The 25,431-nt window shown below is 38.5% G+C and overlaps 1 protein-coding gene across 5 annotated transcripts in view; it reads left to right on the top strand.

Annotated features, from left to right (window-relative positions):
• PDE4D (phosphodiesterase 4D) overlaps positions 1-25,431 on the top strand; it is an 807,734-nt gene that overhangs the window by 326,023 nt on the left and 456,280 nt on the right. The window lies entirely within an intron of this gene.

The following is a 25,431-nucleotide window of genomic DNA, read 5'->3' as shown; positions in this document are numbered from 1 at the left end:
ATTAGAGGAATCACTATAGGAAGTAGCCTTCCCAAATGTATTTCTTAAATAATAAGACTTAAAATACTCTTTGAATCATGGCTGCAGAAAATATGTTGTGTTACGCATAAAAACAACATGAATCTTCTTGTGTATTGTATTAGTCTGTTTTCATGCTGTTGATAAAGACATACCCAAGACTGGGAAGAAAAAGAGGTTTAATGGACTCAGCTCCACATAGCTGGGCGGGACTCACAGTCATGGCAGAGGGCAAGGAGGAGCAAGTTACATCTTACATGGATGACAGCAGGCAAAGAGAGAGCTTATGCAGGGAAACTCCCATTTTTAAAGCCGTCAGATCTTGTGGGACTCATTCACTATCAGGAGAACAGCACAGGAAAAACCTGTCCCCATAATTCAATCACCACCCACTGGGTTTCTCCCACAACACATGGGAATTGTTGGGGTTATAATTCAAGATGATATTTGGATGGGGACACAGCCAAACCATATCATTCCACCCCTGGTACCTCTCAAATCTCATGTCTTCACATTTCAAAACCAATCATGCCTTCTCAACAGTCTCCCAAAGTCTTAACTCATTTCAGCATTATCTCAAAAGTCTGCATTCCAACATCTTATCTGAGACAAGGCAAGTGCCTTCCACCTGTGAGCTTGTGAAATCAAAACTAAGTTAGTTACTGCCTAGATACAATGGGGATACAGGCGTTGGGTAAACACCATACTAAATGGGAGAAATTGGCCAAAACAAAGGGGCTACAGGCCCCATGCGAGTCTGAAATCCAGCAGGGCAGTCAAATCTTAAAGCTCCAGAATGATCTCCTTTAACTCCATGTCTCACATCTGGGTCGTGCTAATGCAAGAGGTGGGTTCCCATGGTCTAGGGCAGCTCCGCCTTTGTGGCTCTGGAGGGTGCAGTCTCCTTCCCAGATGTTTTCACAGGCTGGTGTTGATTGTCTGCCACTTTTCCACACACACACAGTGCAAGCTGTCAGTGGACCTACCGTTCTGGCATCTGGAGGATGGTAGCCCTCTTCTAACAGCTCCACTGGACAATGACCCAGTAGGGATTCTGTGTGAGGACTCCAGCCCCACAATTCCCTTCCACAGTGCCCTAGCAGAGGTTCTCCATGAGGGCCCTGCCACTGCAGCAAACTTTTGCCTGGGCATCCTGGCATTTCCATACATCCTATGAAATCTAGGCAGAGGTTCCCAAACCTCAATTCTTGACTTCTGTGCACCTGTAGGCTCAACACCACATGGAAGCTGCCAAGGCTTGGGGTTTGTACCCTCTGAAGCCATGGCCTGAGCTGTACCTGGCCCCTTTTAGTCACAGCTGAAGTGGCTGGGACACAGGGCACCAAGTCCCTAGCCTGCACACAGTATGGTGACCCTGGGCCTGGCCCATGAAACTGTTTTTTTCTTCCTAGGCCTGCAGGCCTGTGATGGGAGGGGCTGCCATGAAGACCTCAGACATGCCCTGGAGACATTTTCCCCATTGTCTTGGGGGTTAACAATTGGTTCCCCGATACTTATGCAAATTTCTGCAGCTGGGTTGAATTTCTCCTCAGAAAATGGGATATTCTTTTCTATCGCATTGTCAGGCTGCAACCTTTCCAAACTTTTGTGCTCTGCTTCCCTTATAAAACTGAATGCCTTTAATGGCACCCAAGTCACTTCTTGAATGCTTTGCTGCTTAGAAATTTCTTCCACTAGATACCCTAAATCACCTCCCTCAAGTTCAAAGTTCCACATATCTCTAGGCAGGGGCAAAATGCCAGCAATCTGTTTGCTAAAACATAACAAGAGTCACCTTTGCTCCAGTTCCCAAAAAGTTCCTCATCTCCATCTGAGACCACCTCAGCCTGGACCTTATTGTTTATATCACTATCAGCATTTTGGTCAAAGCCATTCAACAAGTCTCTAGGAAGTTTCAAACTTTCCCACAATTTTTGTCTTCTTCTGAGCCCTCCTAACTGTTCCAGCCTCTGCCTGTTATCTAGTTCCAAAGTCATTTACACATTTCCAAGTATCTTTTCAGCAATGCACCACTCTATTGGTACCAATTTACTGTATTAGTCTGTTTTCATGCTCCTGATAAAGACATACCCAAGACTGGGGAGAAAAAGGTTTAATAGACTTACAATTCCACATGGCTGAGGAGGCCTCACAATCATGGCAGAAGGCTAGGAGGAGCAAGTCGTGTCTTACATGGATGGTGGCAGGCAAAGAGAGCTTGTGCAGGGAAACTTCTGTTTTTAAAACCATCAGATTTTGTAAGACACATTCACAATCATGAGAAGAGTGCAGGAATTACCTGCCACCCATAATTCAATCACCTCCTACAAGGTTTCTCCCATGACATGTGGGAATTGTGGGAGTTACAATTCAAGACGAGATTTGGGTAGGGGCACAGCCAAACCATATCGTGTATCCATCAGAATTCTTGGATGACCAGGTGCATTGCCAATGAGCAGTAATATATTTTTTTAAATCTTTATATTTCTTAGCAGTAGGTCTCAACAGTGGGCTTAAAATATCTAGTAAATCATGCTGTAAACAGATATGCTGTCATCTAGGCCTTGTTGTTTCAGGTACAGAGCACAGGCAGAATAGATTTGGTGTAATTCTGAATGGCCCCAGGATTATTGGACTGGTAAATGGGCATTGGCTTCAACTTAAAGTTCTCAGCTGCATTAGCCCCTAACAAGAGGATCAGCCTGTCTTTTGAAGCTTTGAAGGCAAGCATTGACTTAGTCTTTCTAGTTGTGAAAGTCCTAATGGCATCTCCTTCCAATAAAAGTTTGTTTTGTCTACATTTAATATTTGTTTTTTAATGTAGCTTCAATGATCTTCTTTCTGGATAACTTCCTATAGCTTTGATATCAGCACTTACTGCTTCACTTTACACTTTCATGTTATGGAGATGGCATTTTCCTTAAACCTCATGAAACAATCTGCTGGTGTCAACCTTTTCTTCTGCAGCTTCCTCATCTCTCTCAATCTTTATAGAATTGAAGAGAGTTAAGAACTTGTTCTGAATTAGGCTTTTGCTTAAAGGAATGTTGTGGCTGGTTTGATCTTCTATCCAGACTACTCAAACTTTCTCCATTTCAGCAACAAGGCTGTTTCAATTTCTTATCATTTGTATTCACTGGAGTAGCACTTTTTATTTCCTTCAAGAATATAACTTTTGCATTCACAACTTGGCTGTTTGGTACAGGAGGCCTAGCTTTCTGTCTGTCTTGACTTTTGACATGTCTTACTAAGCAAGCTTAATCTTTTCTAGCTTTTTATTTAAAGTAAGAAATGTGCTACTCTTTACCTCAGTTGAACACTTAGAGGTCATTGTATTAATTTACCTAATTTCAATATTACTGTGTCTCAGGGATGGGGAGGACTGAGGATAAAGAGAGAGATAGGGAATGGCCGGTTGGTGGAGCAGTCAGAACACACATTAATTGAGTTTGCCATCTTACAATAGGCATGGCTCATGGTACCCCTAAACAATTACAATAGTAACATCAACAATCACCAATTACAGGTCACCATAATAGGTATTAAAATAATTTTAAAAGCCTGAAATATTACAAGAAATATCAAAATGTGAAACAGAGACATGAAGTGAGCACACGCTGTTAGAAAAATGGTGCCCATGGACTTGCTCAACACAAGGTTGCCACAAACCATTTTGTAAAAAAAAAAAAAAAAAAGCAATCTCTGCAAAACACAACAAAACAAAGCACAATAAAATGAGATATGCCTGTTTCGGTCACTTTGCTATTTAAAAGAGAAAATATGTTAAGCTATAGTCCTTGTCTTCATGATTCTTACAGTTTGGAGTGGAAGCAAATCTTTAGGAGTAATGATGTTAAATGTGATGAATGTTTTTGTGCTGGCCTTTTAACTGTTTATTCTCAGACCACAACTTGCCCTTTCTCTGCCCTTTATTGTCAGAGGCTACCCTCTGAAGGCTGTGGTCTCAAGACTTCCATGTCCGTTGTTAGATAGATGCAGTACATTGGAAGCACTGGTGGGCATTTGGGGAGAGGCAGAAAGAGAGAAGCCAGAGTGTTTTACTCTCTCTCCTGAGGCAGCACCTCAGGTAGTAGCTGTGTCTCCTCTATGGCTTCACCCTCAGCCAGGGGACCCTAATCCCTGCATACATCAGTCCTCCTTTTTCGCTCTAGGCCAAGGGTGGTAGTTGCTTCCTGTTGTTTCTAACCCCTAAGTTGCCTCACAGTCCCCTATTTGGCATCTCAACTCTTCCATCACCAGTGCAATGAATTAGATCTATTAAATCCACTACTTTAAAAATGTATAGAGTGTTTCTTTTATCTTAGTTGGAAGCTGTTTGATAAAGCCTTGATAAGAGTGGCAGAGGCAGATCTTATGTTAGAAGTAGTCAATGAAGTTTTACTGAGAAAGTAAAATTTAGGCTAAAACCTCAAGTGTGAATATAAATGTATCGTTGGAGAGGGGAAGAATATTCTAGATCAGAAGTGTCTGATCTTCTGTCTTCCCTGGGCCACATTGGAAGAATTGTCATGGGCCACACAGAAAATACTCTAACAATAGCTGATGAGCTAAAAAAAGAATCACAAAAAAAAATCTCAATGTTTTAAGAAAGTTTACCAATTTGTATTGGGCCACATTCAAGGCCGTCCTGGGCCTCATGGGTTAGACAAGGTTTTTCTAGATCATGTGCAATGGGAAGGAAAATGAAGCACATTTTAGAAACTAAAGATGTAGACAGCTGGAATGTGACATACAAGAGAAAGAAGGTCAAGAATATTTGAGGGCTTTCAAGCTCATTGGAAGACATTACAGTGGAATGACCTGCACATTTGTGGTTTTTAAAGTCAGTGGCTGCATTGTATAGAATTATTTGGGAGGCAAGCAGGGAAACATGTAAGATTATTACAGACAGTGGTGTTGGTGTGGAGCAGAATGATAGCACAGGCAATGGAAGACAGTGAGCTTATCTGAGAGACAGAGGTAGGAGGTGGAGTCTGCATGTCTTGGTAATTGATAGACTCTATGAAACAAGGTTGAGGAAAGGGTTAGGATTATTTTCAGGATTCAAAACAGAGCAACTGGGTAGCTGGGGTTCTAATCACAGTAAGAAGGAATATTGGAGGAGGAAGAGTTCCATGGTTGAACTTGAGGTATGTGTCGGTTATCTCCAGGGAGAGCTAGGAGTCAGGTGTGCTATATGTGTCTGAAGCTCAGGAGGCAGATGCAGACCAAAGAAATTGATGGGGAGCTATCCATCTACAGATGGTCATATAAGTTATTTGAGTCAATAAAATCAACTAAAGGGGGTACAAGTTTAGGAGAACAAGAGAGACCTGTCTCAAGCCTAAGAACTGCCAATATTTGAAGCAAAGCTGAAGTGAAAGATGTGAACAGAGACTTAAGAAGAAAACCAAGAAAGTTAGATGCTATGAAAGCCAAAGGAAAGGAGTGTTTCAGAAAGGAGGGAGTGGCCAATAGCTTTGGAAATGTTCATTGGTTTAGTGAAACGCAAGTCAGTTGGTGACCCAATGGGAGAAATTTCCATATAGTGGGAGCATAAACCAGATTGAAGTGGGTTGAGGTGTAAGTATGAAGGGAGAATCAAGATAGTGAATATAAACAAAATTATTTCAAGAAATTATGCTCAGAGTGAGGAGGAGGTAAGAAGTATCTGGATAGAGAAGTAGGAATTGAGAAGGATCTTATTATGTACAGTGAAAAATAACTGGTTCCATCTGAGTGCTTATGGAAAAGACTTGGTAAAGAGGAAGAAAAGAGTAAGAGAAAAATGGATGAAGCTGAGTATCAGAGAATGTGAGAAGGACAGAGAACCAAAGCACAGGTGGAAGGATTTGCCCGAGTTGGTAACAGGAGGGAAAATGGAAATGATGACTGTGGGAGTAGATGTGTTTGTCACTTTGATGGCTGGACATGGAGAATGTTCCTTTTTGATGGTTACTATTTTCTCTTTGAGTAGGAATATCATCTGCTGTGTGTGGGAAGTGGGGACTCAAGTATTTGAGAAGAAAGAAGGACGTTTGCTATAGTCTTTGCAGAAAATGAAAGTGATTTGATTAATAGTTGTTAGAATTTAAAAATGTGTGCACAGTGTTTGCGTTAAAGTTGTTTTAGAAAAACCAGCCACCTTGTGTTTTATTCTTTATGCTGTGAAACCTCTTTAGAGCACTCACAGTCACCTTTTGGCACTAGATGGACACAGTGCACTCAGTGGTAAAGTGCTGACCCACCAGGTTCCTTTTGTTACTAGCCAATACTGCAGAGTGATTGAGTTGTGAACTTATTGTTACGAATTGAAACTTTATTTTAGAGAAAAAAATCTTAAATAACACATTCCTCAATCTTACATATAGTTCATAGGTCAGAGAAAGACTGTGGTGCCACAGAAACATTAGCCAATATATTATTTGCTTTCACGCTAAGTGTAACGTGCGTAACATGCTATCGCTTTGAAATTTTTTGCCTTGAAAATGCTAATCAGTTGGCACTAGGTGATCATTTACATAGTCAGAACAGAGCTTTTGGTTTAGCGTTTTATCTTAAAATAAGGCAGAAATGGCATTGCTCTGGATGTCAGCATGGTACATATAACCCAAGTGGTGGAAAATAACTGCTAAATGGCAAACACATAGAAACTGAATTCTGCTCGTCAGCTTCCATTTGGTAGAGATATGTGTGCCCTTGGGGAGCTGCAATGTGAGCTATTATTAATAGTTCAAATATTTGCTTCATAAAAGTTCTGCAAATAGTGTTGTACAAATTGAAGTGATTCAAGGAAATCATAATTCTGTGGAGCTTCCTCCCTGTTTTGTAGTGGAGATTGGGAGTGGGGGTGGACCATAAAGTAGGTGTTTCTTTTCCTGCCACTCTTAACTAATTACACACCCTGCCATATCCCCCACCAACATAAGACTTCAGACTGAGAAAACCTACACAATTTAACCAATGTTAGAATATAGGCATTTTTTAACGTGCTGAAGACAGGGTTGTTCTTTTGGTTCCTAAACTAAAATCATTTGATACATTTCTCTGTCCTGTGAAGGAAGCCATGAATGCTATGAGTAAAGATATTTGTGGTGGTAAGAAGAGGGAGTTAAGTAAGGGAGTTTAATACAAAAAATTCATATAAAGGCTCCAAGGTTAAATAAGGAATACTTTTGTACAGTGGGTTCAAGGTTTTACTGGGTAGAGCATTTTTAAAGTTTTATCACGACTTTAGAAGAAATTGATTTGGAAGAAAAACTACACATGCTTAATATGAGGGAGCACTGTGGAAAATTCCCAGCACAAACTTTTCCTGGGCCTCAACATTTCTTAGTAATGAACCTAGATTTGGAGTGATCAAATAATTTGCCGTCTCAAGTAGTAAAAGGGGAACTATTACTGACTTCACAAGAAGACAGACATAAACCCAGCAACAGGTACAAAGCAGGGTGATCTCAGGTAACTCAGGAAGATGCTGGAACACTCTGGGTGAAGGGCATTAATGCTGTTCACAGTGGAACACTGGACTGCTAATGGTATTTGTATGCTTTGGTGCATAAAAAGCATTGTTTTTTGATTTGTAATCTCTCGCATATGTGAAGCAGGGCCCTTCAATTTGGATTTGGGGTCAGAAGACAACATGTGGATGGGAGTTAGAAAATTGTAACAGACTCACCTGGGGAGCAGTTTTTTGTTGTCATTTATATTTCCAAGCTGCTGGGAATGGTGGCTCACTCCTGTAATCCCAGCGCTTTGGGAGGCCAAGGCAGGAGGATCACTTGAGCCCAGTAGCTCAAGACTAGCCTGGGCAACATAGCAATACCCCATCTCTACAAAATATAAAAAATATTAGCTAGGCATGGTGGCACACACCTGTAGTATCAGCTACTCAGGAGGCTGAAATGGGAGGATCATGTGAGTCCTGAAGTCAAGGTTGCAGTGATTGTGCCACTGCATTGTAGCCTGGAAGTCCCTCCATCTACCCCCGCCCCCCAAAAAGGGATATTCCCAAACTACAACATTCTACTACATTATTCTACATTCTTCCCTTTTACTCTCCATGTTGATACAGAAACAAAACAAAACACATTTGATACTTACCACTGCAAAAGAGTGTTCTTTGAATTGTGGCTGCAATTATTTCTGTTGCAAACTTTAGTGTATTATTGTTATAATGATGCTTGAAATAATACCCAGATGTATTGAAAATTCAAAAGACTTCATTGCCAGCTCAACCTTCACTCTCAAGCACTGCTTACTAAAGGAGTAACAATGGGAAGAGACAGGTATGAGAACAGACCCCAGAGCCAGGGAAATGAACATGGAGAAGGGAAATAGGCAAAAACTCCTCATCAGTGTGGTCGAGGGAATACTGGGGCATGGCCTGGAGAGTCCCACATTACTTAGCAGCCAGAGAATCTTAAAGCTTATTGTCAAAAACCTCATGAAAGATTAGAGAAGGTACCATTTTATTTTACAAAATACTTTACCAACTCAACATCCATGTGTCAGCCTGCTTTGAATAAAGAAATACACATGTCTTCTTAAAATCTGCCCCTGACTATGATGAGCTTCTTAGTTTCAGCTTATTTTGACTAATTAGGCTGAGGTTACAAACCACCCTGATATTTCAGTTGCTACAGCCACAGTCTTATTTCCTGCTCTCATTACTTGTTCTTGGCTGGTTGATATTGATCTGTTCCTTTCATTCTGGAACCAACCCTAAATGAACTGCCCATCCTGAGGAGGCAGAAGAAATTGGGAGATGGCAGGGGCACACAGTGATGTTTTTAAAACTTCTGTTTAGAAATGCCACAGATCTCTTCCATGCGCATGCCACTGGCCAAAGTGGGCTGCAGGATCAACTTGGTATCAGTGGGGCAGGAAGTATAACCCTGGCACAATAATGGCCTTGGAAAGCTGTTAAACATTTTTACAATAACACAGTCTATCAGATTCTTTCAACTTAATTACAAAACTACTTAAAGTTTTAGCATACATTCTGTGCATTGTCCCAATGCTATATCTAATGTTACTTCCTCATTCTGATGAATTACTATTCTTTTTCTTCTTAGCTATGTTTAAAAGCCCATACATCTATCCTGTGGTACTTTGTACATGGTATTGTACTTGGTTTACTTGTCTCTCTCCTTCCCTCAATGATGGGTCCTTGGAGGGCAGGAGCAATGTGATATTAATCCATGAGACCCAAGTGTGTGATTGGTGCACAATGGACACCCTAAAAAGTGTTTCTTCATAATTAATGAATTAATAGCTAAATGAGGGAGTGTTTACTTTACCCTCCCTACATTCGCCTTTTCTCCATTCCAGCAAACAATCTTGCACATGGAGTAGAAATCACAGTGGAATCTTGAAGAATAACTAGGAGTTTACCAGATGAGAAAGTACAGGGAGGTAAATCAGGGAAAGAGCAGCTGATGGATTCAGCTGTAGCCTTGTTGAGTGAAGGTAAGATTCTTGGATTTTGCTTCATGAACTCGAAAGTCCACATAACATCAAGCTTGGCCACTGCCAAGTCTGACCTATCTTACAGCACCAGAGAATTGGGGTAGTAAACTGCAGATGTAGCATCCACAGGCTGACCAGTCAGACCCTCATTATATTCCCCAAAAAGCAAATGTCTAATGCACCTGCATGGATGCTGCAAAGGAATGTGCACTAAAGAAATGTGAAAGTGATAACTATTTTTCATTATTTCTGATGTGACATTTTAGTGATTGTGTTAAAATCTGCACAACCAAAAAGTCTAGATAGAGTGTGAACCTCTGACATTGACTCTGGAAATTACACACATTTCGTTTTACTATTTTAAAAACACACATGAACTGAAGAGAAAAGAAGCAGAAAGACTGGCTAGAACACAGCAGAACTTACCAATTAATCTAATGGAGTTTGAGCCTTTCTAAATGATGCCTTTGGGGAGCGCTGTACTAGTAATATCTCAAGGATATTGCCATTGTTCAAATATTTCAGGGATTCTGGTTTTTGAACTTACCTTCAAAAGAGCCTTTGCTACATGTTTTTGAAATTCATTGATGACAAATCTCCATCTGTTGAAGGTTTATCTGGTTCTATAAAGCTGCCAAAAGTCCTTTGGCATTAAGCCTGATGATTAAAGTTGATGATCCAGTTAGCGAATGCTATTTTGAGTCAAAATTGGAAGTAACTATCAAATTAAGAGGCAGTTTTCTTATGCACACTGGAAGTGGCCTGTAATGATAATTCCCAAAGAGAATGTCAAAAATGTCTTAATCCTAGTAGAATTCACTATATTTTTTTCATTGAAATAAATATTTAGGAAACATTGGTTTGAATTTGCATATGGTTTACATGTTTGAAGAATCACTCCTGTTACTTTATAGGTAACACTTTTAAGTGTTAAAATTATTAAATTACTTAATAAGTACTTAAAATGAATATAAATAAAATGATCCATCGATATTTGTCTATAGATTTTTATACATAAAAGATTGTATATGTTATTTAATACATGTGTATACATATAGCACAATGACCAAATTAAATTGCCTTTACAACTATTTTTAATTAAAAAATGTTCACATTATGCTTTCTTAAACAATTGCCTCTGTTAGATCAGAAGCCAAAACTGGCAAATTATATTATATCAGTTATTTAGTTACTGGGGACTCTATCTTTAAACCAACCATGGGAATTCATTTATAACTACTCAACACTCAGGTGTGTATGACCATGGGGCAGACAAAAGACTGCTTTAAAAATCACTGATGTGTATCATACTTTCTCTTCTTCTTTAGTATTTCTAGCCATCAAAAAGAAATTATATTGTGAGGCAGATGGTAGTAATATATTTTTCAAAAGTGAATTATATCCTCTTTCCACATATAGGTAGATAAATACATAAATTATATATAATAATTCCCAAACTATGAATTTTTTGCTAATCTGAAGCATTTGATTAAGACTGGATTTAGACTATGCTTACATGTTGCCAGAAAGTACTCAAAAAGGCTACATCCTATTAACTGTGTTATTTTTGTCTGTATTATGTCAAATAATTTTGACTAAATCATTGGTATTATCAAGGTCATGTAGAAGTCTTCATAAATTCTGATTAAATAATTGATTTTCTTTACAACCACAGACAAATTGCAACAGAATCTACATTTTCAGGCAGTTCAGCCTGCATAGGGTCAATTTAATACCATATAAATGTTGGGAACAGAATTACCAGAAACTTCAAATATGTCACCATAAGCCAGATGAACAATATATGTCAGTACCATTGGGAGAGTATTTGCCGACATAAACTGCATATGTTTCTTGAATGTGTGAAAAATGTGCTACTGAATGATTCTTCCTTCACTAAAATTGACTTATTGATCTTGATTTAAATATAGGTCTACATTGGTAAATAAAACCCAGGTTTTTTTCATAATATATTAGAGAATTTTTGATACATAACAAATGTGGTAATTCCAGATCGATTTGAATTCAGGTTTAGTGCTTCGTAAAGAGTTGAAAATAGTTCCTGGTAGGTAAGTAAATTGGGAAGTACAGGACATTTTCTAAAAGTGCTAATGTTTTGGTTAGAGTTTGACCAGGTGGTAGCAGATTTACTTTTTCCTAACTCAGTTTGACTTGAAAAGCCTTCAAATAAAATACTTATAGAACCAGGAAGAAATGTATCTGAGTTACAGAACTTGAATGAGGATTGTCAAACTGGAGAATGCTTGCCCCATCTGAAGGAGATAGCTGGCACTATATAGGGAGGGGAACTCAAGGTTTTTTGTTTGTTTGTTTGTTTTTTGAGAAGGAGTCTTGCTCTGTTGCCCAGGCTGGAGAGCAGTGGCGCTATCTCAGCTCACTGCAAGCTCCGCCTCCCAGGTTCATGCCCATCTCCTGCCTCAGCCTCCCGAGTAGCTGGGACTACAGGCAACTGCCACCCCCCCTGTCTAATTTTTTGTGTTTTTAGTAGAGACGGGGTTTCACCGTGTTAGCCAGGATGGTCTCGATCTCCCGACCTCATGATCTACCTGCCTCAGCCTCCCAAAATTCTGGGATTACAGGCATGAGCCACCATGCCCAGCTGGGAACTCAGGGTTTTAAACCTCGTAAACATTCAAAAGAAGACCAGATCTCAACTTTAATGTGACATTTTCTGTGTGCTTTAAATGTTGGATCAAAAGGAAAAACAAAATTAAAAATATGTTGGGCAAACTCAGGCCTGCTGTCCATATGTGCTATTCTGTCCTACACCTTTCAGGTTATAGCATTTCCCTTTGTTTCCTTTCTGCATTAATACTGCATTAATATCACATTCTAATTTATCCATATCTATGAGCAAGGCCCAAGGTCTGTAGCCAAGCCCAGGGTTTGCATGTGATATCTTTAGAAAAACCCCAGAGAAGCTCTCTATTGTTTGCTCACTATGCTCTAAGTATGAATAGCCCAAAGCAAAAAGACAAGTACCCTGGCTATCATGATCTTCTGAGCATTCATGGAGCTCACTAAAATTATAGTTCCCTCTGAAAAGCGTGTCATTATAGGAAAGCACTGGGGAGTGGGCGTAGGTACTTTCCTGTTTGATCTCAATAGTTTAATGCTTACTAACTCACTGAGAAGAGACTGCCACCTTAGTGTTACCCTCTTGTGCCACCCAAAGCAAGTCATATATTTCTCTTGTTTTCTCTATTTGAAAAACAATTCCATATGAAATTCTGTGATCTTTTTTCCCCTCATTACCTATTTTCTATCATTGTTGTATCCAAAAGGTCAAAAGAGAGAAAAGGACACTTCTCGGTTGACTCTGGTTATCTCTTAGACTGTATGACAGCAAAAATATGAGCAAGGGTTAAATTCCAAATGCATATACTCTGCTAATACACATTTGTGATTAGCACACACTTCATTGAATAATTTAAAATGTGGTTGTACCATCTGTTCTTTTGGGGATTAACGTTGTTCGCGATAGCAATATAATCACATGTTAAATAAATTCTAGATACTGCACTGTATTATTAATAATAGCAATGATATTGTTAGTTCAGATGACCTGGCCTTTTCTGTCTCCATATAATCACACTATCGATTTTCCAGTATTGGAAAGGAGAACAACGGAGTGCATGCTTTTATTTCTAAATGGAACATGCTGTTCAGGAATTCTGCCATTTCTTTTATGGAAATAAAAAGTAAAGTGCAAACATATGCCATCTTTGAAGGTAACATTATGTAAGCCTTTGAGTATAACATTTGCTGTCTTTACTTCTTTGTGTCTATTCATAAGAAAAATGATCAGATTATCATATTCATATTCTAGAAACTACGCAATCAATTTTTTTCAGGCATTCTGTCATCTGCCTGGAATGATATTAGCAAAAGAGTCGTTGTGTAAACTGAATTAATTTACTTCATGCAGGCATTGATTTTACATTCCCTGAACTCTTATAACATTTTATGTTTGAGCCACACAGTATGTACGATCTCACATTGACTGTAAGTTTGTTGTGTTTAAGTCGTTTCTTCTAAAAAGTATTGTAAGCTTGGGCTTTTCCTCTGTGAACTTCTATGGCAATTGGGTGTGGACAAATGGGTCCTTGAAGATATTTTGAAAATTTCCCCCGCAATAACCCACTGCTTAATGACCCTCTACTGCCAGGTAACCTTCCTAGGTTGCTGCATCTATTCCCTCTGCTTTTCTTTAAAACATGTTGTTAAGTCACTGCTGTCTTCTCATCTCCAGGCAAAAACGTACCACCTTATTTAAATATTCAAATATTTAACTTATGTTAACTTATTTAAATATTTAAATATTCAGTCACACTATGTGCTCCTGTGAATTTTCTCTGGGTGTCACTCTTCACACTGAGTATGAACTCTCATTTAATCTCTTTCAAGGGAAAATGAGCTCAAAGACCCTGATGCTGCAATTTGACCTCCTCGCATGTGTATGAAGCTGTTAACTTGCTGATTTGTCCCTAGCTTATCTGTTATGTACACTTGATGTTGTCAAACCACATTTTCATTCCCCAGTCTGTGTTCACTATTTGATGTTCCCCACAAGTTACACTGCCTTGGTCTCAACTAAATTGATTTTTCATGTTACAAAGTCAATTTAATATCTGAATGATCTTCCAAGATACTGCCTATCATTTCTTTTACTTCTCTCTTACAAAGCCATATCTGTCATTAATAAAAATGGTCCCAAAGCCCATTGTTATCATTTGTATTTCCCACTTGACATAAAATTAGCCATAATCTCACTATCACTTGCCTGGTAACTCAGGAATATGCTGTATAAATAGTGTATTTTTTATTTTGGTAAAATATTTGGAAAAGTATCTTGTGGTAGCTATAACGGATGTATGAATTGGATAAAAATGCTATCAAGTGTGTTTCTTCCTAGTTGAACAACATAGATAAAGAATACTGAGTAAAGACTAAATATTTACCTGGATGGAAGACCATTCATCCAATCAAACAAATATACAGAAACATAAAGAGATAGTAAATACACTGGAATGCAAAGTCAGGGTCAATAGTTATTTAAACTTGCTAATAAAAATGACTGCAATTTCAAGTTCACAGCTAATTAGAATTGAATGGTAGAGGCCCAAGGGTGATGGCACATAAATTAAGAATATGTGTCTTTAGCCTTATTCATAGATGTACAGCAGAGAAATGAAGCTGACTGACATTCTCTGCCCTACAACAGTCAAATCACACCTGGGGTGTGGGATTCATTTCAGATACCACAGATTAAGAGGAAATCAACAAGGAGCAGTCAGTCCAGAAGTGTGTTGCCAGGATGGTGAAACGTCTGGAAATCACAACATATTAGGAACTGCCAAAAGAATTGAGACTGATGTGGCCTGGAAAAGGAAGAGAATAAAAACTCCTCTTTAGATAATCTGAGGCTATCATATTAAAAAGATTCAGGGCCAGGGGCAGTGGCTAGTGCTTGTAATCTCAGCACTTTGGGAGGCCAAGGCAGGTGGATTGCTTGAGTCCAGGAGTTCAAGACTAGCATAGGCAACATGGTGAATTGCTGTCTCTACTAAAAATTTAAAAATTAGCTTGTGCAGTGGGCCATGCCTGTAATTCTAGCTACTCAGGAGGCTAAGGTGGGAGGATTGCTGGAGCCCAGGCTGTGGAGGCTGTAATGAGCCGAGATCGCACCACTGCACTTCCACCTGGGTGACAGAGTGAGACTCTGCTTCTAAATAAATAAATAAGGCCTGGGCTTGTTTTTGAATGACTAGGATCAAAGAATAGCACTTTTAGAAAGGTGAAATTTAGTTTGATACAAAGAACTTTTCAATATTTAGATCTGCTCAAAGATAAGCATACTGCACCATGAAGCAGGGCTCCTCATGCCAGAACCAGATACTTGCTTTTCCTTCATGGCTGTTCATGCATTAGGGGAAGACTACATTTCCCATGGCTGCTAATGAACCTTTTAACTATGAGGATCTGTTACATGAAAAATTCTCTCTCTCTCTCTTTTTTTGTTTTGAGATGGAGTTTCGCTGTTGTTGCCCAGGCTGGAGTGCAGTGGCACAATCTCGGCTCACTGCAACCTCCGCCTCCCACGTTCAAGCAATTCTCCTGCCTTAGCCTCCCAAGTAGCTGGCATTACAGGCATGCACCACCACACCCTGCTAACTTTGTATTTTTAGTAGAATTTTTAGTAGAGATGAGGTTTCTCCATGTTAGACAGGATGGTCTTGAACTCCTGACCTCAGGTGATCCATCCGCCTTGGCCTCCCAAAGTGCTGGGATTATAGGCGTGAGCCACCAAGCCCAGTGTTACATGAAAAATTCTTAGAATAGCGCTTGATGGCACCAAGTAAATGTTCAATGAATATTAGTTATAATTGTTATCAGTAGCTGCTCTTCTATGCATTTGTAACTGATTGTTTTTTGGATGGGAATAAATAAAGGTGTTTAAAATGTCAGCACTGGTTTCTGTTGCTAAATAATTAAGGTAGTTAGTAAGGTCTTATGCTACTTGTAACTAATTTACTCTTAATTTGTCACCACTTTATGTTTTCCATAATTGCCTTTACATTCTATACTATCTGGATTTGGGATTAATTCATCAAATTTAATATGAAAACTTTGGCCGGGCGCGGTGGCTCAAGCCTGTAATCCCAGCACTTTGGGAGGCCGAGACGGGTGGATCACGAGGTCAGGAGATCGAGACCATCCTGGCTAACACGGTGAAACCCCGTCTCTACTAAAAAATACAAAAAACTAGCCGGGCGAGATGGCGGGCGCCTGTAGTCCCAGCTACTCGGGAGGCTGAGGCAGGAGAATGGCGTAAACCCCGGAGGCGGAGCTTGCAGTGAGCTGAGATCCGGCCACTGCACTCCAGCCCGGGCGACACAGCGAGACTCCGTCTCAAAAAAAAAAAAAAAAAAAAAAAAAGAAAACTTTAAGTGACTGCTAAATCACGATTGCATATATTACATTAGTGACTAAAGTAGCAATAGTCTATCAAGAAAGGAATGAATCATGACAGAAAAAAATGAATCTCTTTCACTAATTAAGAGAGATGTTTCAGTTTAAAAACTTACAGAATCTTAATGATTAAGCTCTAGGTCACATTAGCTTCATTGGATTATTTTCTCAGGTAACAGATTTTTATATCTTAAGATGGCAGCTAATATCTATTGAAGATATTCATTCATTCACTCACTTCCTAATTTATTTAACAAGCAGTGTACCAACCATTGCCCATGCCTGCACCTACCTGCTTACCTCTACAGAATCTCTTCTACCCTTTTATCCCTTTTTGAGTCAGCCATCACAGGAAGACCAGCCTCTCAGTCATCCCATGTCCCCTATACCCTAACCCCAAGGGCTCCATGGCAGCAAAGCAGTCCCTGACCCCATCCCTGAACTCCTTGGGCTCCTTCCCTGCTGTATTTTCCTCCATATCAGTTATCATTTCTCTTATATATTTTACTTACTCTGTCCATTTACCTATCTTTACTGAAATGTCAGCTCCATAAAGGCAGGAATATTTGCATGTTTTATTTGCCACTGGGTTCCCAGAACCTAGAATAGTAACTCGATAAATATTTGTTGAATGAGTGAATAAGGCCTAAGTGTCATGGAAACTGATACCAGAAAGGTGTTATTTCTTCCCCAGGGTTACCTAAGCCATTTATGGCAGCGCAGGGTTGTGACCCAGAGTCACTTGGCTCTGAAACCAACATCCCCATTCTTTTTTTTTTTTTTTTTTTGACAGAGTCTTGCTCTGTCACCCAGGCTGGAGTGCACTGGCATGATCTTCACTCACTACAACCTCTGGCTCCCAGGTTCAAGCAATTCTCCTGCCTCAGCCTCCCAAGTAGCTGGGATTGCAGGTGTGTGACACCATGCCCAGCTAATTTTTGTATTTTTGGTAGAGAAGGGGTTTCACCATGGTGGTCAAACTGGTCTCGAATTCCTGACCTCAAATAATCTGCCCACCTCGGCTTCTGAAAGTGCTGAGATTACAGGTGTGAGTCACTGCACCCAGCCCCAACATATTCATTCGTGATCTCTCTCTCCATACAAATAACTTTGTAATTGTGCTGAATAAACTCAGAGATCTAGAGATATTTGACAATGACAATGATATTTCACTGCTGAAGGAGACAACTTTTGTATCATTTACATTTAGGAGAACATCCAGGTCAATATTTGCCTGCCTAATTTATCTCCATGTGGATCACTTTTTTTCTTTTCTAGATGTATTCAGTCTGATTTAGTTTATTATGAGTTTCTATAGTATCTGATTTTTTTTCCTTGGGTCATTGATGCAGACACTAGAAGAGGTGGAGCACACACATAGATTTGGAGAAGTAATAATGAGTAAGCTTCAGTATTTGCCTCTGAGGTGCATTCAGACAAGTGGCTGAGGCAACCTTGTAAGTGTGCCGTTCCAGAGCCAGAAGATAACCAGATAATTTATAATTCAAACAATAATATTGCAAAAGTAAAAGGAGGCACTATTTAATCATCATTCCAGGACAATAGTTGTATATTATTCAGACAAACTGAAGAGTAAAGTCCCTTAGTTTAAAACTTCAACAAACATAAAATATGGTTGCACATCTTTTTAGTAACAAATATTTACCTTGTATCTACTATGTTCAGAGACATATACTAGATGCTGTAACAATATGTATAGAACAGTGTACAAGGCACTGTGGTGAATTTAAAGACAAGTCATATATCTTCCTATCTTGTGGTTCAGAATTCACTATAGGACAGAGAACTTTAAAAATACAATAAAAAGCAGTAAATGATGGTGTAAGCTGAATTAAGCTTGATGTGATGGTAGCCAACCACAAGGTTTCAAATGGAATCACAGATATGATTGGCTGTGTACCCACCCAAATCTCATCTTGAATCAGTTCCCATTGAATTTATAGTTCATTTCTATAATTCCTATAGTTCCAATTTTATAGTTTAGCCAATAATCCTCATGTGTTGTGGGAGGGACCCAGTGGGAGGTAATTGAATCATGGGAGCAGTTTCCCCCATGCTGCTGTCGTGATAGTGAGTTTCTCACAAGATCTGCTGGTTTTATAAGCTTCTAGCATTTCCCCTGCTGACACTCATTCTCTCTCCTGCCACCCTGTGAAGAGGTGCCTTCTGCCATGATTGTAAGTTTCCTGAGGCTTCCCCAGCCTTGCAAAACTGAGTCAATTAAACATCTTTTCTTTATAAATTACCCAGTCTCAGGCATTTCTTCATAGCAGAATGAGAACAGACTAATATGCTGATACTGTACCACTTTTATTTCTATCTCATAATATTGTCAATTGAAATCAGTCCTGTCTTGATGCATGAATTGCACATTAAATGAATTGTATGCTTTTCTTTCCCCCCTAGATAGGAGTTATGCCATCTACTTCTTGTGTGTATACATAGTAGATGCTCAACTAATGCTGACTGGCTGGTTGGGGTAGAAGAATGAATTGACAGATTTTAAAAAATCATCTGGCAACCAAATATAGAGCCTTGTTTGCCAAAGACCCCTCCTCTTTGCTGAACCAGCTAGTTGACAGAGTAAGAACTTGCAGCATGATTATTTTTTATCTTACAACTTTATAATGATACATTTGGTTATTTGGAAATAGTTTAAAGTATTTTAATTCTTTCCACTGGTTCCTACTGTTGGAAATTCTTTTGCAGCTGAACATTGGCAATAGTTTGTATCTTGGCAAGTAGACTGTGCTTTTTAAGGATGAAAGTGTGGGAAGTAGTATAGGACATCTGTCGAAGAAGTCATGTTGTCAAAGCCTGTTGTGTATATTAAACTCATTTGTTTCCATTTCTATACATTCTAAAGCAAAATGCCACTCCATTTAACATTCAAACAGCTTATAAAGAGCTTGGAAATATGAATTGTGTGGGCCTACCTGAAATTTCAATGAATGAGCATCATTTTATTCAGTTGGTTTTGTTGCTGCTTTAGCTCAGCCTAAACTTTGGATATACAATAGGTTTGTTGAGATAAGATTACCAGTAGCTAAGGGCTTTTGTTGGATGGGAGAACTGAAACCAACATAATTTCCGGTACCTTTTAAATGGCACTTGGACTAGGCCTACTTTCCTGTCCTTGTATTTAACAAAACAGAACAAACAAAACTTACTTAGATACCTGATTCACTAACTTCCTCTTCTAAGCTATCTGTCCACATGGTTTTCTGCTTTGCTTCAGTAGGTTTAATAAACTTACCTTTATGTGACCAACGGGTTTCTGTCGGGTTTTGGAGGCAATGACAGTTAATAGTAAAATAATATTTTGAGAGAAACCACTCTCAAAGAGGCTCCATTAGCTGGAGAAAAAAGCATTTTAAAAAAGATGAGACCTTATGGTTCATTCATCTCAAACTTACCTGCTTAAAACAGTTGATTGATTTGATCAAAAGTTATCCTTGTTATAAAATTAAGTGGGCCTGCTGACTAGCTGATTTATGGGATTTTGTGTTCTTTAACTTCGAAAAAGACATACAATGCAGTCTCAACTGTTTTTACAATCTGAGAGATTGGGTCAGGCTAATAAAATTTCTAAGAAACTACTTATCCATCAAAAAGTTAACATCTTTTACTAGAATAGTATGTTTGTTTCAATTGATGAAGATTTTGGTTTGGATGTAAGTTTTCAACTCATTTAGCTAAAAACCAAGGGACATTTTTCAATATCATTATTTTAATGGATTCATGATATTTACATTGATTGGCTATTCCATATTTTAAGTAGTTGGGCATTAAAGATATTTACATCTTTTTATTATTTTGTAAAACGTTGTGATGACCTTCATGATAGTTAAATCTTCATTTACACTATTACTTCCTTCTGACTGTAGCCATTGTGTGTAAGACTGTGCAAAGTGTAATATATGCAGTGTTTAAGAGTAGATTAACAAGAAAAGTTAATGTATGAACATAAGTAACTGACCCTTAATAGAAGATTGATTAATTAATTAATTTTGAATTTGCCAGTACACTCTCAAAACACAGAGCATGCTTAAATAATGCCATTATACTGAGCTTATTCAAGTATTTGGATAACTTTCCTTTACTGAACTGAAACTGATAGCCCAGGCAGGCATATCTCCATCACTCTAATTAAAATCCACATTCATCCCTTGCTTCCTGAGAAAAGATGTTGCTCTCGTGTTCCTTTGGGCACTCTTTGCGAAGTGTTTCTGTTTGATTGCATATGATGAATAGCTCCACTACTTCCAATGTATTTCAGTCGCCAAATATTTATAATTATTATTCTGGGGAGAGTAACTGAGAAGGGAGTTCAGGAAAGACTTGGACAGGTCTTTAGAGCATCAGGACCTTACAATTTCAGCTATCTTATTCAATAAGCAAATGTTATTTTAGGTTCTGGGATTACAAAGTCAAAGAAGGCAGAATTCCTGCCCTCAAGAAACTGTAGTGTCATGGGGAAGAGTTGTAACTGCATGAACAGCTATGAAACAGTGTGCTAAAGTCATGTGAGTTGGGAAAATAGATGAGAGGCATCTACATAAAGCTGAGGAATGAAGAATGTTTTTTGGAAGAGATTACACTTAAAAGGAGTTAGCCAGCCAGAGAAGAAAGAGAAAAATGTTCTGGGCAGAGTACCTATCATTTGGGAAGCCCCAGTGGGGCAGAAGAACAGACTGTGCACAGGAAGGACACGACTAAGTGTTATTTGTGGCTGATACAGGAGAGGAAGGGAGAGCAAGACAATAGAGCATCTCTGGGCTGAGTATTGGAATTTAAATTTCAAACTTTGTTACTAAATAATGTGGAACTATTGGATAATTTCAAGCAAAGGACTCACATGTTCATGTCCCTGCATGACTTAGATAAGATTTCCATTTTAAGATAATCTTGGTAGGCAAGTGAAGGATGGATTTGAGGAGGAAAAATTGGAAATATTAACTCTAGGCGAAACATGGGGGGAAAAGATAATTAAGAGACAGATTAAAGAATATGTAGAGAGGTAGAACATATAGCCTGGTCTCTGGAATCAGATGCATTGGTTCCTAACTCTGACTCCACCACTTAACACTCTGTGTGACCTTGGGTATATATCTTATCCCTCAGTGTCTTGTTTTTCTCATCTAAAAAATGAGTATAATAATAGTGCCCAACTCATATTTTATAGGAATTAGTCAACCTGCCAACCACATTGAATGTATCTGATCAGTGTTAGCTATTATCTATTGACTATTAATATTATTGTTACTATCAATAGTATTCATGTCGCTAGGGTTGTGACCTGATTAGTAGTTATTGTTGGTTATTGGCTGTATGGTGGTAGTACCAGGGAATATAGGAAGAAACGTGGTGAGGAGAGGGAGTGGAGGAGGGGAGGAACAGAGTTGATTTGAGTTACATTATAAATGCTCAAATGAGATAGCTATGGAACTTCCAAGTGGAATTTTCTCATGTGCAGTTGATGGTAACAGCAGAAAAATGTGAACTCTGAATAAAGAGGTGGGAGTTTTTCAGCACAGAAAGAAAATTTAAAGCCAATTCATTGGATGCCTTGACCAGTAAGTGTAGAGATCAAAATTAAGAACAACTCCAAGAATTGAGAACAGAAGCAAACCCCAATTTTCATGGGTCTCCAGTCCAGGTATGAGCAGAAAACACAAGGTTTGGGGAGGGAAGAGGAGAGTCTTCCAAGCCATAAGCCAGGGGAAATCATTCAGTCAGTTCTTAATGGTCTGATGTGGTCATTAACAGATGATACCCTCATCCTAAAGATAAGACTTCTTTAGGAACATCCTAAAGAAGTTCCTCCAGCATTTAAAATTGCTAAACATAGGCCAGGGTAGAGTTAAAGGCTGAAAGAACCTTAATTAATATGTATCATTCCAGTTATTAGAAGAAAAGTCCTATGGCTTGAAATTGCTACTTGCTAGCAATTACTTTTAATTGCTGTGCAGGGCATTGTTAAGGTTGCAATGTCTAGCATAGGGATGAAAATTGCTGTTCCAGATACCTTCATGTGAGTTTAATATTCTCAAGAGCTTAGAATCACGGGAACTATAAGTGAGATTTGTGCTAGACTCCATGCCTGTCTTCCACAGAAATTCCAGTATGCAAAAACAAACAAAACATAGATGGGTAATTGTGGCCATTCCTTAGTGAGATCTGAGCCTTATTTGGAGGTAGGCCTGGTTTGGATGGTAGCTCTAATCTTTAGATGAAATTAAACTCTGCAGTGTGTTCTTATTTTCCTAATGATGAAGTCCCCAAATAGCTCTCTCCAGCCCTGGAGAAAGGGAATTGTTGAAAATAGAAGGATTCCATTTTCTTCCCTTAAAGGCCACCTCCTGCTGTTGGCCAGAGTTCTCACAGATTCTGAATTCTTGGCAGGCTGGAGTTTAGCAGTAATCTCCTCTCATCCAAATTTAAGTACAGGTAATCCCCAGGAGCCCCTGCGAGGCTCTTGTTAAATAATTACCTGGGTATAAGCAAAAATGCCCCTGCTAAGAAAAGTATGGAATTTTACCCATCACAGGACACATAGGTCTCTACCATAGAGGTTTATATCTTATTCTTCAATTTCTGATTGTTACCGCTCCTTGGAAATTCTTATGTGACCAAATCTTACTCTCTTCTACTGGGAAGTCTCCTAAATTAGCTGGCATGTGAAAATGCTTCATTGCACTTTTGTTCTTCAGACTCTCAAATGAAAGAGTATGTCCAAAGAGCCTCTTTATGCAAAATCTATAAATTACACACAGTCATACATCACAATTAGTTGGCAGTCATTAGGCATTACATTCATATTGTAAAATTAGTGATATTTCTCCCAAATTATGAAATATTATTCCCATTAAGAAAAATATACTGATTTCACTACATTTACTCTCTTCATAATTATGCAAATTAATAATGATTTACTATTTACTAACTTTGCGTTGGGTGTTCTCTCATTCTGATGAGACTCCAGACTTCTGCCTTTGTACACCTGTGCAAAGCCTTTCTAAGCCATTGCTTTATGTCCCAATATATATTTCAGTTCAGAAACGCTGTCCTTACTTTTGCCGGCAGCTTAATAATAGTTTTATTTCAGTAAGGAACTGTATGCAATCACTGGATGTTTCAGAGAGCTGCCTACCTTATTTTCATACTATAAAGAAATAAACTTGAATAACAATAGATAGTCTTGGCAGGAGTGTGGGGGAGTTGACATCTTCCAACACGACTGTGGGAATATGAACTGCCATAGCCTATTAAAGGGAAAAATGTTCACAATTTGTAAGCTAGCAATCCATTTTCAGAAATACAAGCACCAATCAGTAAGAATATATTAGCAAATGTGTTTATTGTTTATATGAGTCCAAAATTATATGTCCAATAAAGGACTCATTGAATAAATAATGGTACATTTATGCCCTGGAATCTTATGTAACTATTGAAAAGAACTCACTAGGTCTCTATGCATTCACAAAAATAATTTTTTCATGATTGATTTAAATAATAATAATATTAATAAAGGATTATACATCGTATGAGCCCACATTATTTAAAAAGGAAGGAGAATCCCTATACATGTGTGAGGGTTTGTGTATTGAGTGTGGTATATTTATATTTGTGTAAATCAAAAGTTTGCTGTCTTTTCCCTCCCATTAATCCTACCAAGGAAGGGAAAAGACAATCTTTTTATCTACACACTTCTGTGTCATTTGGCATGTTAAAAAAAATAGTATGTATAATTTTGTAATTGAAACATAAAATATAAGAAAGAAATAAAATTATTGAATAGAAATGGTAAATACTATGCCATAAAAAAGAATGAAAGCATGTCTTTTGCAGGAACATGGATGGAACTGGAGGCTATTATCCTTAGCAAACTAACACAAGAACAGAAAACCAGATACCACATGATCTCACTTACAAGTGGGAGATAAATGATGAGAACTCGTGAACACAAAGGAGGACACAGACCCTGGGGTCTACTTGAGGGTGAAGGGTGGGAGGAGGGAGAGAAGCAGCAAAGATAACTATTGGGTACAGGGTTTAATATCTGGGTGATGAAATAATCTGTACAACAAACCCCCATGGCACAAGTTTACCTGTGTAACAAACCTTCACATGTATCCCCAAACATAAAATAAAAGGTTAAAAAAAAGGAAAATTATCTACTCTTTCAAACTTAAAATTTCTGGATTTGAACAGTGTCTGCTGTTTAAACCCAAACAGTGTCTGAATTTGGCTACTGAAAAATAAAATGTAGCCCCTTTTCAACACACTTTATGTTTGCCCAGGTCCCAGGACTCTTAAGTAAACTGATGTGTCTATTCAAATCCTAGATAAGAAATAATTTTTCAAAACAAAAATTATCTCACAGAATACTCTGAACACCTTCTACTCTCATTACCCTGAACACTTGTGGTTTTGTTGCTGTAACTCTAGCAAATGTCAAAAAGGCTACAAAAACTGTGAATTAAAGATACAGCATTTCTCTAAGACCCTGCTGCCTTTAGTAGAATTATTTAGTATCCTTTCTGATTTCTCCAACTTATTTTTCACTGTTATGAAAAAACAGCTTACAAAGAAGTAGTAACATTCACTATCAATTTTTTCGTAGATCTTTGTTCAAAGAGCAGGTAGAAGCTGCATTTCTCAAACAGTGTTTTAAACGAGGAAAAAAATTTGTATCATCATCAACGTTTTAGTGAATAAAGACATTTGCTTACCGTTTTTATGTTCCTGAGAGGCTAAGTTCAGTTCAATTGTGAATAGTAATTTATGAATAAGAACCCACAATTTTTTGACCAGAGAATTGGAAAACCGCCCATAACATTTCCATGTGCCCATCTCATTTTCTAAGTATCTGTAACAGTTTAGTGAACAAGATTCCCTCTTTGAAAATATAGCAAATAATTATTT

This window comes from Macaca fascicularis, chromosome 6, assembly GCF_037993035.2.
Source record: "Macaca fascicularis isolate 582-1 chromosome 6, T2T-MFA8v1.1".
Lineage (NCBI taxonomy): Eukaryota > Metazoa > Chordata > Mammalia > Primates > Cercopithecidae > Macaca > Macaca fascicularis.
The sequence above is the reverse complement of the archived record's forward strand: the minus strand, read 5'-3'. Positions and strand labels throughout refer to the sequence as shown.